The 15328-nt window shown below is 56.2% G+C and overlaps 1 long non-coding RNA gene across 1 annotated transcript in view; it reads left to right on the forward strand.

Moving 5' to 3' along the window:
- Nucleotides 1-161: 161 nt before the first annotated feature.
- The window catches only part of LOC121101245, a 22461-nt gene continuing 7294 nt past the window's right edge, over nucleotides 162-15328 (forward strand). The window contains exon 1 of the long non-coding RNA XR_005833215.1: nucleotides 162-514. This is a non-coding gene — a long non-coding RNA (uncharacterized LOC121101245). The remainder of the gene's footprint in view (nucleotides 515-15328) is intronic.

The raw sequence follows: 15328 nt of genomic DNA on the forward strand, positions 1-15328 counted from the left end.
CCTGACTGGCGGCCCGAGGCCCCGCCCGCTGCCGCTCCAGCCAAAGACAGCCCGCTGCCCGGTGGTGCCACCGCAGCCGCGGAGCTCATTGGCTGGCCGTGCCCGGGGTCACCGCCGCCGGCCCTGCCCGGTCTGCGAGCTACCACTTGTCAGCTGCAGTTGGCAGAGGCTCGCCAGCCGCCCCCATTCACCCCTCCCATCCCCCTACCCTCAGCGGGCCGCTCAGCCGGCCAGAAGGGGCGGGACAGACGGTCCGACTCTTGGCTGCAAAAAAGTCTTCGACGAGGATCCCCACCCACCGTCAGGTGGCAAAAACGAGCCGCTAGTTCATCCAAGCTCCCGGGATCTGCCAGCTTATCTCCTCGTCCCAGGCTGCCCCAGGTCTCCAGAAGGGAACTGCTCCACGGGGCAAGGAGCACACACCCTGGCCCACCGTAATCTCCTTGCCCCGAGTTCCCGGCCAAGTCACCCGGCTGTCTAGGGCAGGCTCCCAGACGGCAGTGCCAAGACTCAGGTAAATAGACTGTTGACACAGTGTGGGTTCTGGAGCAACTCAGAATCCTTACCAGATGTCACACCTTGTGATTTGGGCAAGTCAGCCGGTTTCCCAGAACAGGAACCTGGAGCTTGGGGGAAGGGTAGGGGATGCCCAAGGGTCCCCATGAAGCTGCATGTCCTCGGGGTCTATGTAGCAAAGCAATCATTCTGCAAACACTTGCTGGACTTGGATCCATTGTGCTAAAGATTAACCCCACTCATGCCAAGGTGAGTGGTGGGAGGCCGGCCCAAAAGGGTGGAAAAGGGAGAAAGCCACACTAGGGGGGACGGAACTTAATCTGAGGGGCTTGGCTGGGGACGGGTTTCCCAGAGGGCCAGGTGCACCCTGTCCCACAATTACACACGTGTCCGCCCCGCTCTCACGGCAGCTTCCCCAAATTGACATCACCCCCAGGAGACAATAAAACAAAACAGTCAGTTGTTGGGTATCAGTGTGGACCCCGCGGCCCGGCTGCCTGGGCTGGGTCCATTTGCTAGCTGGGTGGCCCTGGGCAGGTCACTTAACCTCCCTCTGCCTCAGTTTCCTCATCTTCAAAATGAGAGTCGTAAAACCACCCACCTGATTGGGTTACTGTGGGTAGTAAAAGGGTTCTCACACATACAGCACTTAAAAGGCGTCGGACACAGGAAGCTCTAAGTGCTGTTACATGTCCTCAGTTGACAAAGATTAATAGCAGAGGCTCAAGTCCCATTACAGGCTCTGAACCCACAAAGGTGGCAACCAGGCAGGGGGAGAGAGCCCAGTGGACGGGGGACAGCGATAGAAACAAAGCTGGGAGTGTGGCAGGTGTGAGCAGCTCGGCAGGGGCGTCTGGGTAAAGGACCTGGCGCCGGTGAAGGACGGGGGAGTCCAGCAGGGCTGGGGGCTGAGTGAGGACTCTGTCAGAAGGGATGGTTGTGAGCAGAGTCCCGGAGCTGGGAAGCACGGACGTGACCACATTCGAAGGTGCTGGGCCCTGCCCTCGGGGAGGTCTACAGGCACAGGCACAGGCAAAGCCCACAAGGCTAGCCATGAGAGAGGCAGGTGGCAGGAGAACGCTGGGGGCCTGGTTGTGCCCGCACTGTCTCCCCCTCCCCCAGCCTCTCACGGCGGGCTGTTTCCCCGCAAACAAGGCCTAGGCCTCCTGTCGCTTGTATCGCCCCACAGCTGTTGGGGTAGGAAATAAAGGCCCAGGGCCCAGACACAACAAAGGGTGTGAGAAAGGCACCCTACTCTCTAGGACCGCCATGACCAAGCAGCCCCCCTTGAGCCCAAGAGTTGGGGCTTTGCTTGGGAGGAGGGTGGGGTCCTGACTGCCACACTGCGTCCATCCTTCCCGCCCGCTTCCCCTGGCGTGGTTTGGTCCAGGGAGGGCAGGGAATCCCATCCAGCTCTGGCTGGGCTTGCCCTCGGGGACGGGCGGGGTATGCAGTTCCCCAGTGGAGCTGGCGTTGGGAAGGGCAAGAGGTCAGGCTCAGGGCCTTCAGGGACGCTGGTCAGCAGCCCCACTTCCTTAACTGGATTCTTGCCATTTTCCTGATGGACACAGTGAGGGAGCCCAGGAGACAGATGTCGGAGCAGCACAGGAGGGTCCCAGTGGTCTCTTCTTACAGATGGGGAAATGGAGGCCGGATGGAGGGAGGGAGGTCCTTTTCGGATTCCTGGTTCATGCCCAGGGCCCTCACACCCTGACCTGGCTGCCCACTGGAGCCTCCTCCAAGCACCCTTCCGTGACATGCTGCCCCAGTTCCTTCTGCCAACAGCCTCCCCGTTGCTCCTCCACCCCACCTCCTCTGGGAGGCCTGCCATGTTCCCACAGCCTTGGCCCGGCCCCGCCCTCTCACGCTGTAAGTCCGGAGGTGTTCGTGCAGTTCCTGGACAAAGGCTTGGCACCCCGGAGAGACAAGGTCCTGTCTGGGGCCTGTCCATCTTCTTCAGTGCTGCAGCTCTGGGCACAGGGGGTCTCCATGAACACAGCTGGGGGAGAAAGGGGCCTGCTCAGCGTCTGCACGCCTTTCTGGTGGCCACTCGTGGCTCCCCTTCCATGGCTTTCTCCGCCCACGGTCACCCTGTAGGGAGCTTTGCAGCCACAAAGCAGCATACAGGACTAGGGACACTTCTCCAAGACCCGAGAGGGTCCAAGTGAGGTGTGCCACCTGCATGCTGCTGGCTGGGGCTGGAGGAGGAGCAGTCTTGTGCAATAAGCCCTGCCTAGGGCCTTTTGTTTTTTTAAAGATGTATTTATCCATTTGAGAGAGAGAGAGAGGGAGCACACAAGTGGGAGGGGCAGAGAGAGGAGGAGAGAATCTCAAGCAGACTCCGAGCTGAGTGTGGAGCTCAATGCAGGGAACTGGGATCACCACGATCCCAGGATCATGACCTGAGCCCAAACGAAGAGGCAGACGCCTGGGCCACCAGGGCACTGCCCTTTATCCACTTCCTGGGGGAAGCAGAGTCCCGCTGCAAACACCCCCTATCTGCTCTCCCTCAGTGAGGATGGGCGCACCAGGGCTGAGGGAGAAACAAACAGGGCTCACCCCTGCGGGCCCCCTGGGCCTGTGTGAAGCAGCCAGCAGCCCCTGCGTAGTAGAGGATGCTCTCTCCAGCACTCGGGCCTGTGCTGGGGGCACCAGCCGTTCCTGGGCGCAGACCCACTTCCGGCCCTCGCTGCCCCAGTACGGCCCTGGCCACGGGCCTCAGGGTCACCACTGGCAGGCTCCGCTACCTGCTGACCACCAGCCCATGGCTACGTGGGCAGAAACGGCTTCAGTGGCGTTCAGGCTGTGAGCCCCAGGCTTCAAGGGGCACATAAGCAAGTGCTCAGGCTGCTTCTGTCCAGATGGCTATGGGCCTCAGTCTCCCTCCCGGCCCTTCTCAGCACTGAAGCCCCTGGGCACAAAGTCTAGAGATCAGATTTCAAGCCTCAGCTGTAAAGGACATTTGTTTCACTTGTATCACTTAAAATGTTTTGTTATAATTTTGAAATTATACATATAAAAGCACTTTTCACTTGTATCATTTAAAAATATGTGGTCTAATTATTATCACCCTCCCACAGACCTCACCAGTTTCGTCCTGAATGTCAACCTCTATTAACTGTGGAGTCGGGGCTGCTAGGCTCACTGGGGTGGGCTTTGTACAAACAGGCCAACCCAGGGGCTGGGGTCCCCCTCTGGACCCAGCTTCACCCCAGGACCCCGGGACTTGAGCCCAGCTCACGGGCAGCCTAGGGTGTTCGTGGCAGGACTGGATTCGGGCCACGGGATGGAGCGGCATGACCCACATCTGTTCGTATTATTAGCACCGGAGCTGGCTGGCTGAGGCTGTCACAGAGTTCGTGGAACTGTTGCCTGGGCTTGTGTTTCCAGGTGGTTGGAGGAACACATGGGGTGGGGAACAGAGGGGCCTCTGGCTACCCCCCCACCCCCACCCCCCACCTGTTGTCAGGCGAGCCAGAGAAGACTGCACGTCCCTCCAGGGTGCTGCTGATGTCAAGGCGGGTACTGCCCCCCCTCCCCAGACGGCCCCTGCGTGACCCTGGGTCTGCTGCCTGGCAGCTGGCATTGTCCCGTACCTGTTTGTGTGGTCTCAGCTTGTTAGACCTGGCCTCTCCCTCCCGCTGCCCTCCCTGCCCCTCTCTGAAGCAGGGAAGACAGTGGGAGAGGGGGGTTTGTTCACTGGGAAGAATGCCTGCCCTTGACCCCCAGGGTGAGGAAGCGTTCTGTCTTTCCCAGGCTCCCTGATAGGTTCCTACCTCCGTTTTCTGTTGCTGGTGCCAGCAGGTGCCAGCATCCCAGGGATGAATAGGGAAAGCCTGGGGAGAGGACCAGGGCTCCTGGCTAAGTGCCCAGCTCTTCAGCTCCAAGCGATGGGATCTTGAGCCACTCTCGTAAGACCCCTAAGGCCTTTCCCTCACCTGTCAAATGGGAATCTCAGACTTGTCCTGCAGGCTGGAGGGCGGGGGCACAGTAGAGGAGTTATGTGGACATCCTTCAAGAGTCCAGAACTGCCCCCAAAAGCTTATCTGTGGCATAAAATGTTTTGTTCCTGTAACTTCCCTAAGAAGGGACAAGGGGCCTCTGGCCCCACTGAACTTGGTAACAAGGGCTGAGACAGACCTCAGTGTCAGCAGGAACCAGGAGTTAGAGAATATGAGGAGTTCTACACTTGATCGAAGGTGCCAGAAAGGACTGGGCTTGCAATCTAATTACTGGGCGGCCCAGGGAGGGAAAGAAGACATCCTTGCCCTTGAGCCACAAATAAGAGTGTTAGAGATGGCAGGCACCCTGAAGAGGGGTACTCAAACTGTGTTCCCTCAAGCCCTTGGGCCACTAGGGATGCAGGGGGGAGGGGAGCATGGTGTTCCAGCCCCACCTATGTTTCAATCACCCACAGTTCTCTCTTTCATTGAGTGCAGTTAGAACTTTGATTGGAGAAGAGGTTCCACTACTAAAGTAAATATTTAAAAACCAGAGAACTGATCTAACCCCACCATTTCACCAAAGAGGAAACTGAGGCCCAGAAAAGAGAAGTGGCTTGCTTAAGTTTGCTCAGCTCAGTTGTGCCAGAGCTGCTGCCTGGGCCATTCACCCCTGGTCCGGGGACAAAGAGCCTTCACCCTGAGGATGCAGAGGACAACCGCCAAGTGTGTGGGGGGCTGCCCCCTTCAAGGTCTGGGCCTCGGCCTCAGTTCCCCTGATGTGAGCCCAGACAGAGGTGAGGCCTCCGGGGCCAGGAGCCATGTTCTCCCAAGGCAGGCAGCCCAGATGCTCATCGGGGATGACAGGAGGGCAGAGTTATCCTCCGCCCACCTCCCGGAGCAACGGAAGCTTTGCGAGTTGTCAGCCCCGGCAAGGCCTCTCCAGCCAACGACGACCCCAGCGCCCCAGAATCACCTCAGATTCCTCACTGAAGGCATCGGAGGCAGGCAGCCAGGTACCCCTCTGCCTCTTTTACAACCAGGGACACTGAGACACTGGCAGTAAGTGGGCCTGGCACAGCGTCTTCCTGACGCAAGCCCTGTGCTCTCGTCATCATTGCCTGCTCCTCTGGGATCTCTCCCCAGCCCTGTCCGTTCTGGGCAGTTGCCGTCCTCCCCACAGAGCAGCTCTGCTTACCCCTGCACCCAGCCCCGTGCTGACTGGCCCACGCTTCCCCTCATTGGCTTTAGCAGGGACAACCAAAGTGCTTCTCTGGTCTCTCAGCCGGCCCAGAGCTCTTGGCCTAGCCCCTCTCCTGTGGAGGTAAACAGAACCATCCCCCAGCTGCCAAGGGGGCACAGGCAGGTCCTCCCACACTGACTAGGTGGGACTAGGCCAGCAAATCCCAATAGGCTCCTCACACCTGCCCCTTCCCTAAGATACAGCCTACAGCTCAGCACCAGGGTGACCAGGCAGCTCAGGACTCTCCTGGTTAGCATGGAAGGTCCCAGGTTCCAAGAAATTCCTCGGACATGGGCAAGCTGGGACAACTGGGCCCCTACTCAGCATACACAAATGCAGGGTCATCAGCCCCTCCCCTTCTCCTCACTGAACAGTGTCTTTCTTCTTTCTGGAACTCTAGTCTCTGCTAAGTCTAATGGATAGGACCACAGTCAGTCCCTTCAACCTGTCTGACCCCCTCAGACTGAGCTGGGGACTACATAGGCCCACAGTATAGTCAGAGGCCCAGAGTCTGCCCTAGGCCCTATCTACGACCTGATGGAGGCCTAGTCCTTCCCTAGGCCCTGAGAGATAAATAGCAGAGAGAGCCCAAGAAAGGCCTAGTGGGATCCTGGGCCTTGGTCCCAACTCAATTTTATCCTCAAGCTGGGGGGCACACCACTCTGGGTGACCCCAGGTAGGGCAACCCAAGGGCTGGAGCCAGGCAGGGTCTGCCCAGGGCTCACTGAGGCTGCCTCTACCTGTCTGACTTCGAGGTGAGTCATTTCCTCCCGCAGCTGGTTATGAGGCTGGGAGGGGAAGGGAGGGGATGCATCTAAAAATAGCAGGGCCTAGACCGGTGGAGATGCCCAAAGAGCTTCTCCTTGGGCAAGGAAGGAGCCAGCTTCTCCTGGGAGCTGACACGAGCTGTGGCCCCCATCCGGGTGCCTGCCTGAGGCCCAGGAGTGGGACAGCCCGAGACCCTCGGCCTCCCCTTCCCAGGCTCAGCATAGGGCGCCGAGCTGTGGAGGAGGCGTCTTGAAGGCTGAGACACAGGGGCAGTGTTGGGTGGGGTAGAAGCTTAAAGGAAGACAGAGCCTGGGGTGGGGTGGGAGGATGCGTGGTGTGCGATTCAGAAGGCCTGGCCCTCACCGGGACTGGCAGAGGCAGCGGGGACTGGTCACCAGCCCGATTCACCTCCCACATCATCTCCACAGAACCACCTCTGCTCCCCGCCCAACCCACACACAGAGACACACACAGGGACACGCACGCATGGCCCCACACTCCGCCAGCCTGTGAGTCATTTCCTTCTAGAAGGGCTCATCTCCCTGCTGAGGGGGACTCCATTTCCCTCGTCCACAGCACGGACTGAGGACCTACTGTGTGCTGGGGTCACGCCCTGGAAGGCTAGGAAACGAGGCTCATGACTTGCCTTGGGGACATCATAAGAGGCCCCCCGAGGAATGGGCAGGCCAACAGCCAGGGCAGAAAGACAAGAGGCCGGGAGGACCCTGTGTGCTGGGACAGTCTGCAGTCAGGGAGGCTTAGGGTTAAGTCCCGGCACTGCCCCTTCCTGGCCACGGGACCTGAGACCCGTTACTGATACTCCCCTTGCCTGCGAGAGCTAGAGGGTGAGGGCCCGTGGGGGTGAGGAGCCGCTCTGCACACCAGCAGCGGCCACTACTGTGAACGCGTCGTATTCGCCTTGTTCTCCCCTATCCTCACAGCAGCCTGATAAAGTGGGCATTACTGTCCCCATCTTACATGTGGGAGAATGGAGGCCCAAAGACATTAAGGAACTTGCTCAACATCACACAGCTAGCTGATGGGAGAGACTGGATTTGGACCCAAATCTGAGGCAAACTCACGTGCATTATGGGGTGCAGGTGGGGGTCTGTTAAGTCGGGAACTGGTCGAGGGTATGCTGCTCTCTGACTCTTCTGTGAGGGCCCTTGGACACCAGCCCCAGGTGACTAGCACATGCCAAGCCTTTGACTGGGGGCCGGCTACCTTCCTTCTGTCTCACCTGAGCCCCCGACAGCCCCCGGGGTCCTCCCAGAAACACAGAATGCGCTACGCCCTCTCTCAGGGTCACCACCTCTACTCCTTTCAACAGCCCAGTGAGCGAAATGGCACAACTGCCGCTTGGCAGAAAAGGCAGGCAGCTCAAAGGGACCATGAACGTGCCGGGGGCCACAGAGCTGGGGAAAGCAGATCCTGGACCAAACTCCAGGCCCCAGTTCCCCACAGCCCAGCTATCTGGTGGGAACCCTGTGCTCTCCCTGCTTGATCACACTTTCCCTGAAGCATCTTGCTGGATTACCCACAAAACCCAAACCTTGCATCAGCCAGATGGGCTCCGGCTCTGGCAAGAGCCTCTTTCTGCCTCTCTGGGCTTCCCCCCCCCCCCCCCCCCCGGTTATCTGACTCATCGTCTGCTGGTCCCCGGAGACTGGAGAGAGGCAGCCTCTTATCCCTACAGGACAGATGGAGACACCGAGGCAGGAAGTGACCTCTGCCAACGAGTCAGGGGCCAGAGCCAGCAGCCCCAGCTGAGGCTGGGAGGCCACGGGTGGGGCTTCATGGCCTGGGTAATGCTCCTGGGGTGACACAGTCAGTGAAAGAGGGGTCACCCTACAGCAGGCACAAATATCAAGAAATTCGTATTGAGTGAATGGATGAAGGTTGCAGGCCTTAGGTGGAGAGATGAGCGGCGATACTGCAGAAAGGATGAATATGATATGAAGGGGAAACAGCCCAGAAGCCCAGCCTTGCCCCAGTCACAGACTCTGCCAGCCCGGCTGGGGCTTGTCCTGATAGTTCTCCCGCCTGTGAGCGTCATTATGGCTGTGGTTTACTGGGAGAGTCCTAATGACCCTGGGGGCTCAACACATAGCCACCATCTAATCTAATTCCTCCTTCAACCCAATGAGGTTGGTATGTACTATCATCATTCCCATTTGACAGATGGCTTACCTCGGGTGCAGAGAGGTTAAGCAAGTTCCCCAAGGACACACAGCTCAGCCCTTGTCCCAACAGGTATGGGACAACAAATGCAAGGGCTGACCTAGACTAGCTCCCCAGGACACCTGGGTGGCCCGGTTGGTTGGGCGACTGCCTTTGGCTCAGGTCATGATCCTGGAGTCCTGGGATGGAGTCCCGCATCCGGCTCCCTGCTCAGCGGGGAATCTGCTTCTCCCTCTGACCCTTCCCCTTCTCATGCTCTCTCTCTCTCTCATTCTCCCTCTCTCAAATAAATAAATAAAATCTTAAAAAAAAGAAAGGGAGGAGAAGGAGGAGGAGGAGGAGGAGGAGGAGGAGGAGGAGGAGGAAGAAGAAGAAAGACTAGCTCTCCACATCCAACGGGGAGAGGGGCCCCCCGTGTCCGCAGCCCCCACTGCTCCCACGTGCCGGCTCCCACGCGGGGCGCCCAGGTGTGCCTGCAGGTTGGCGCCAGGAACTCGCGTGTCTGTCAGGTCAGCGCAAAGTGTGGCCAAGCTCAGAACAGAACGCGCCGTGTCCCCGGCACAATGAGCCAGGGCGCCTGGCGGCGGGGGGCCTTGCGGCGAGCCCGCCTGGGCACAGCCAGCCTCCGGCGCGGTGCCGTCCCCGGAAACCCCGCCCGGGGCAGGGGGTGAGCGGCTGCGGGCGGCCCCGCCGGCGCCCTTCTCCCCCACCTGGCGCAGCGCCTGCGGATGGGCCGCGCAGCACGTTACCAGCGATTGCCCCATCCGGCCGTGGCGCGGGCCGTCCTGCACGTTGCGCACTGCGCGCACCGGGCCGCCCCGCCCCCGGCCCCCCTTCCCCTGCCCGGCCCCCTCCCCTGCGGCGGGGGGAGACAGGGCCAGACGCAGTCCCCCGCGGCCCATTCACTCGCCGCCTCGTCCCAGACACCTTTGAGGGCTGCCCTTTGCTCCGTCTGCTCTGAGGGGACAAATGAGGGAAATTGAGTAACCCAGCTTGGCAAGGCAGGAAACTCCTGGCCGCTTTGTTACTCAGGATTTTGCATCAACGTTTTTTTTTGCGGGGGGGGGGCGGGGGGCGGGGACGACTCCTGGGAGAATTTCTGGAGTTGAGGAGATTGGGGACAAATGCAGCCCTCCGGGGCAGTGAGCATGCTCCAGGCGGGTCTTGCTGGTGTCTGCCTCCCAGGCCACGCACAGCGCCTGCCACTCCCAGGTGCTCCCCAGATTCTTGTTAAAATGCGTTTCCTCGCTGTCCTCCTGCTTTGAGTGGCTGTCAGGTGAAAGGGTGATGGATTTAGGGCTGGAGCTGAAACCTGACATTTGGGGCCAAGGTTCTGCCTTTAGCATGGGTTTGCTGTTTCACTTGGGCAAATCCCTTGACCTCTCTGGGCTGCATTTCTTCCGGGGGAATCGGTAATAAGGTAACTTGCCTGGCCCTAAGGCTCAGGACAGGCTATGAATTCCTAGCAAGCAGGAGAAAGAAACTTCCATATGAAGCAGATATTTTCCTCTTGAACAATGTCTCCTCCTACTCCTGGCTGGAGGCACAGTATTTTGTATCTATCTACTCTGAGTAGCAGGAGTGAGTGGCTGCCTGTTGCTATCAGATCAAGTCCAAATTTCTTGACTTGTCACTTGAGGCTTTCTGACATTGAGCGTAAGGTACCAACTACACCCCTACACTGAAGCCTGAGGGGGAATCTCAGACTCCCCCCCCACCACCACTAATGTTCATATTTCTATGCCCTTGCTCATGCTGTTCCCTCCCCCCAGAATGCTCTTCCCTGCACTCCTCTATGATTGGCTCCTTCTCAAACAGATCTCCACTATAAATGTTATCACCCCAGGGAGTTCTTTCCGGAGTACCCAGTCTAGAGCAGAGGCCCTGTTAGTCCCTCTCAGAGCATCTTGGTCCTTCCCTCCTCAGCTCTTACTGTCCGTTGGGGTCAGACGTTTGTCTCTCCACTGGACTGAAAGGTCTATGAGGAAGACATCGTGTCCATTTCTTCATCTCCATATACCCAGCACTTACCCAGGAGGCTGGCACATAGTAAGAGCTTAATAAATGTTTGTGGAAAGGAAGAAAGGATAGATGGTTGATGAGCAAAACCACTGAGAATAGCCCAAGTGCCCACCAGTAGGAGGCCAGTGTTGTGAGATGATGTGCGGCTGGACGGGACACCAGGCAGCCGTCAAGCAGGTACGGACCTCCATAGAAGAGTGCTCCTGATACTGTGAGAAACTCTCTTTCTTTCCTTCTTTTTTTTGGGGGGGGGGGCGTGGTTGGGGAGAGACAGAGGGAGCTAGAGGGAGAGAAAGAATCTTAAGCAGCCTCCATGCCCAGAAAAAGCCCAATGCCGGGCTCGATCTCACAACCTTAGCCGAAATCAAGAGTCGGACACATGGGGTGCCTGGGTGGCCAGGCAGCTGAGCGTCTGACCCTTGGTTTCAGCTCAGGTGGTGATCTCAGGGTCATGATTTCAGGGTTGTGAAATCGAGCCCCGTGTCAAGCTCTGCACTCAGCAGGGAGTCTGCTTGACATTCTCTCTCCCCCTCTCCCTCTGTCCCTTCCACTCGTGCTCTCTCTCTCTACCATAAATAAATAAATCTTAAAAAAAAAAAACAAACACACATACACAGTTGGACACTTAACCGGCGGAGCCACCCAGGTGCCCCAGAAGAAAGTCCCTTTCTAATGAACCAAAAAAGGGCGGTGGTGGTTGGGGAGCATGTATATAAAAGCATAGATACGTCTGTAAGCAAAAACAAAGTCAAGATGGTATACACCAGACTAAATACCCTGAGGAGGGCTGCCTGGGTGGCTCAGTGGGTTAAGCGTCTGCCTCCGGATCAGGTCATGATCCCAGGGTCCTGGAATCGAGTCCCGCATGGAGCTGCTTGCTCAGCAGGGAGACTGCTTCTCCCTCTGCCTGCCTCTCTCCCTGCTGTGTGCTCTCTCTTTCTCTCTCTGACAAATGAATAAATAAAATCTTTAAAAATAAATAAATAAATAGCCCTGAGGAGTAGGATACAGATATTATCACGGTTAAATATATCATGGTTTAGTGCACATCTGAAACCTTGCTTAGATCCCATCTCCTCTGGAAGTCTTCTCTGCTCCAGCCCTTGCGTTAGAAAGGCCTGACGCCCCTTCCTCCGAGCCCAGCCCAGAAGTGATAAGTATGCGGGCAGCTGGCCAGATGACAGCAGCCCCTCTGGGTGCGGGAGTTCGTCCGCTCTGCGCAGGTGAAAGCAATGCCGGTGAGCACAGTGACGGCGGCGGTCGCGGGACTGACGGCGGGGAGCCTACCTCCACCCACCAGGAGACATCCCTGCAGGTTGCCCTGGGCCATCAGGCAGAGCCACACATGACAGGAAGCCCGGCCTTAGTGCAAGTGGGGCTCGGTCGGCTCACTTCCCGGTTCAGGACACTCAGTCCCAGCTGTGGGAGGCACACAGCACAGCATCTCACTGCCCTCAGGGTGTCCGGAGATGCGAAGGGTCAGACTTGGCATGAATCAAAGGCCTCCGGCCTGCCTGCCCACTTGCTTGCCGTCGGTGCCCCAGTGGCTCCCGGGAGATCCGAGGCAACACAATTCAGAACAACTGGGCCAGGGGAGAGGAAGGAAGAGCGGCAAAGGGCTCAGGGTCAGATGTCTGAGCCTCTATTCCCACGGGTGCCTCTCATTATGCTTGGCAGGAAGTAGGAAAGAGTACAGCCCTTCGCCTCCATTTTCAGTTTCCCATCTCAACCGACCTCTCTTCCCCTGCCTGCCTCAAAACCGGTTCCCCATCTGGACAATCACGGGGTAGTGCGGGGATGTACCCACCATCTGGAGTCACTCCATTTCTGGTAGTTTCAAGTCCACATCTACCAGCCGTGGGTCTCTGGATAACTGGCTTTGCCCCTCTGTGCCTCAGTTTCCGTAGTAAACGAGTTAATTCATGGCAAGTGTTTATTTATTTACGTAAAGATTTTATTAAATTATTTGAGAGACAGAAGGAGAGCATAGAGGGAGAGAGAGAAGCAGGGTCCCCACTGGGCAGGGACCCCAATGTGGGGCTCGATCCCAGGACCCTGGGATCACGACCTGAGCCAAAGGCAGATGCTTAACTGACTGAGCCAGCCAGGCGCCCCGTAAAGAAACCTTAGCCCCATAGCAAGTGTTTAGAAGTAGGCCCGATCCACGTAAGTGTATCTGTTCTCTGTATGAATTAGCTGTCATCCGTGTGGCTAGGAGAGTAACAGTACCTACTTCATTGAGCTATTGTGAGGATTCAATTAGAGACTGCATGTCAAGTGCTTGGCTGCAGTAAGTGTTTACTTGTCTCACTACAGACAATAAGATGAGAGTATAGATCTTGGTCCCTGAGATGCCAGGGGATTAGTATGGCGGCTGCTGGTGGCTTCCCGGGGATAGAACTCTTGGTGCTCCATGGCCCATGCAGCCATGCTGGTTCGACGGTGTTACCAGGCTGGCTGTTGCTGAGCTGTCTGGTTAGTCAACTGCCTGCTCCTTCAAACCCACTTAAACCAGCTCCATCTGGCCTGGCTTTTCCAACATACCATCCTGGCAGCTGTCACAGGCCCAGAGCACTGGGCAAAGTGTCAGGCCTGCTGCAAAATACATTGGAACTTTATCTGACCCCTGGCTCTGGTCCCAACCAGAAATACATTGCTGGAACTCACAGCCAAGCTTGAGCAAGCCTGGAGGCTGGAGGAGGAAGGCCGCCAGGAATCATGGACCAGATATTCCACCCCTCACCCTCCATCTTTGTTGGCCCCCTTTTTATTTGCATCGTTCTATTAACACCATTCCTTACGATGAAACAGTTTTTGAAACCGAAGGCTGAAACCTGAGCTCTGGATTTACAGAGAACGGAGGCCTTTCTGTTCCCTCAGTGTTGATTTGCAGCAGTCTTTTTGGAGGCCAGGACAATCCTCTGTGCCACCATCTGGAACTCCCCAGAAAGGGCCCCATAGAAAGGCAGCAGGGGCAACTATGCCAGATTGGAACCTGGCCAGCTTTGAAGGCGGCAGAGCTCAGTCCCAGGGTCTCCACCCCAGTCAAGGGTGAGCCTCCCTCCTTGCTGCTCCCTCAGGCCACGCCCACAGGGAGGTCCCAGGACAAACAGGTCTTCCTGCAGGTACTCCTCGAAAGGCCACTGTCTTCAAATAAAAGGAATTCGAGGAGTGCCCCTCCCCAAGCGCCTCTGAGCATTCAGTAGAGCTAGCTTGCCAGTGAAAGGGGAAAAACAAAAAACAAAAAACAAAAACATTAGGTGTGTTGCCCAGATAAAGTTTTAGACACTGGGTTACAAATTCGAGAGCTCCAAAATTACAGAGGTAATATTGGCGAGACCCTAAGCCTCACGGATGTGGAATTCATTAGATTCAGAATTTTTGGAACGTCGGCCTGATCAGTTTGAGTACGGACTGAATGTGAGATCGTATTATGGAACTATTGCTAGTTTTCTCAGATGAAAGAATCAAAATGTGATCATTTAGTCGAAACCACAACGAGATACCACCTCACCCCTGTCTGAGTGGCTAACATAAAAAACACAAGAAACAACAAGTGTTGGTGAGGATGTGGAGAAAAAGGAACCCTCTTGCACTGTGAGTAGGAATGCAAACTGGTGCAGCCACTGTGGGAAACAGTACCGAGATTCCTCAAGAAATTAAAAATAGAACCAACGTATGATCCAGTAATTCCACTACTGGGTATTTACCCAAAGAATAAGAAACACTAATTCAAAAAGATACATGCACCGCTATGTTTATTGAACAATTATTTACAATAGCCAAGATATGGAAGCAGCCCCAGTGTCCATCCACAGATGAACGGATAAAGATGTGGTATAGGGGCACCTGGTGGCTCGGTCAGTTAAGGGTCCGATGCCTGATTTTGGCTTGGGTCATGATCTTGGGGTCCTGGGGTCAAACCCTGTGTCCAGCTCCATGCAGCAGGGAGTCTGCTTGAGGATATTCTCTCTCTCTCTCCCTCTGGCCCTCCCCCCACTTGTATGTTCTCTCTCTCTCTCAAATAAATCTTAAAAAAAAGAGAGAGAGAGAGTGGGGGGGGATGGGCTAGCCCGGTGAAGGGTATTAGGAGGTCACGTATTGCATGGAGCACTGGGTGTTATACGCAAACAATGAATCATGGAACACTACATCAAAAATTAATGATGAATTGTATGGTGACTAACATATCATAATTCAAAAAAAAAAAAGAGAGAGAGTGATAGAGCTATACAATGGAATATTACTCAGGCATGAAAAAGAATGAAATCTTTCTATTTTCAGCAACATGGATGGATCTAGAGGGTATTATCCTAAGTGAAATAAGTCAGTCAGAGAAAGACAAATACCATATGATTTCACTCATATGTGGAATTTTTGTTTTCATATGTGGAATTTAAGAAACAAAACAATCACAAAAAGAGACGAACAAAAAAAACAGACTCTTAAGTATAGAAAACAAACTGGTTGGGGCGCCTGGGTAGCGCAGTCGTTAAGCGTCTGCCTTCGGCTCAGGGCGTGATCCCCGGGTTCCGGGATCGAGTCCCACATTGGGCTCCTCTGCTGGGAGCCTGCTTCTTCCTCTCCCACTCCCCTGCTGTGTTCCCTCTCGCTGGCTGTCTCTCTGTCACATAAAAAAAAAAAAAAAAAAAAAAAA

This window comes from Ursus maritimus, unplaced genomic scaffold, assembly GCF_017311325.1.
Source record: "Ursus maritimus isolate PB19 unplaced genomic scaffold, ASM1731132v1 scaffold_7, whole genome shotgun sequence".
NCBI lineage: Eukaryota > Metazoa > Chordata > Mammalia > Carnivora > Ursidae > Ursus > Ursus maritimus.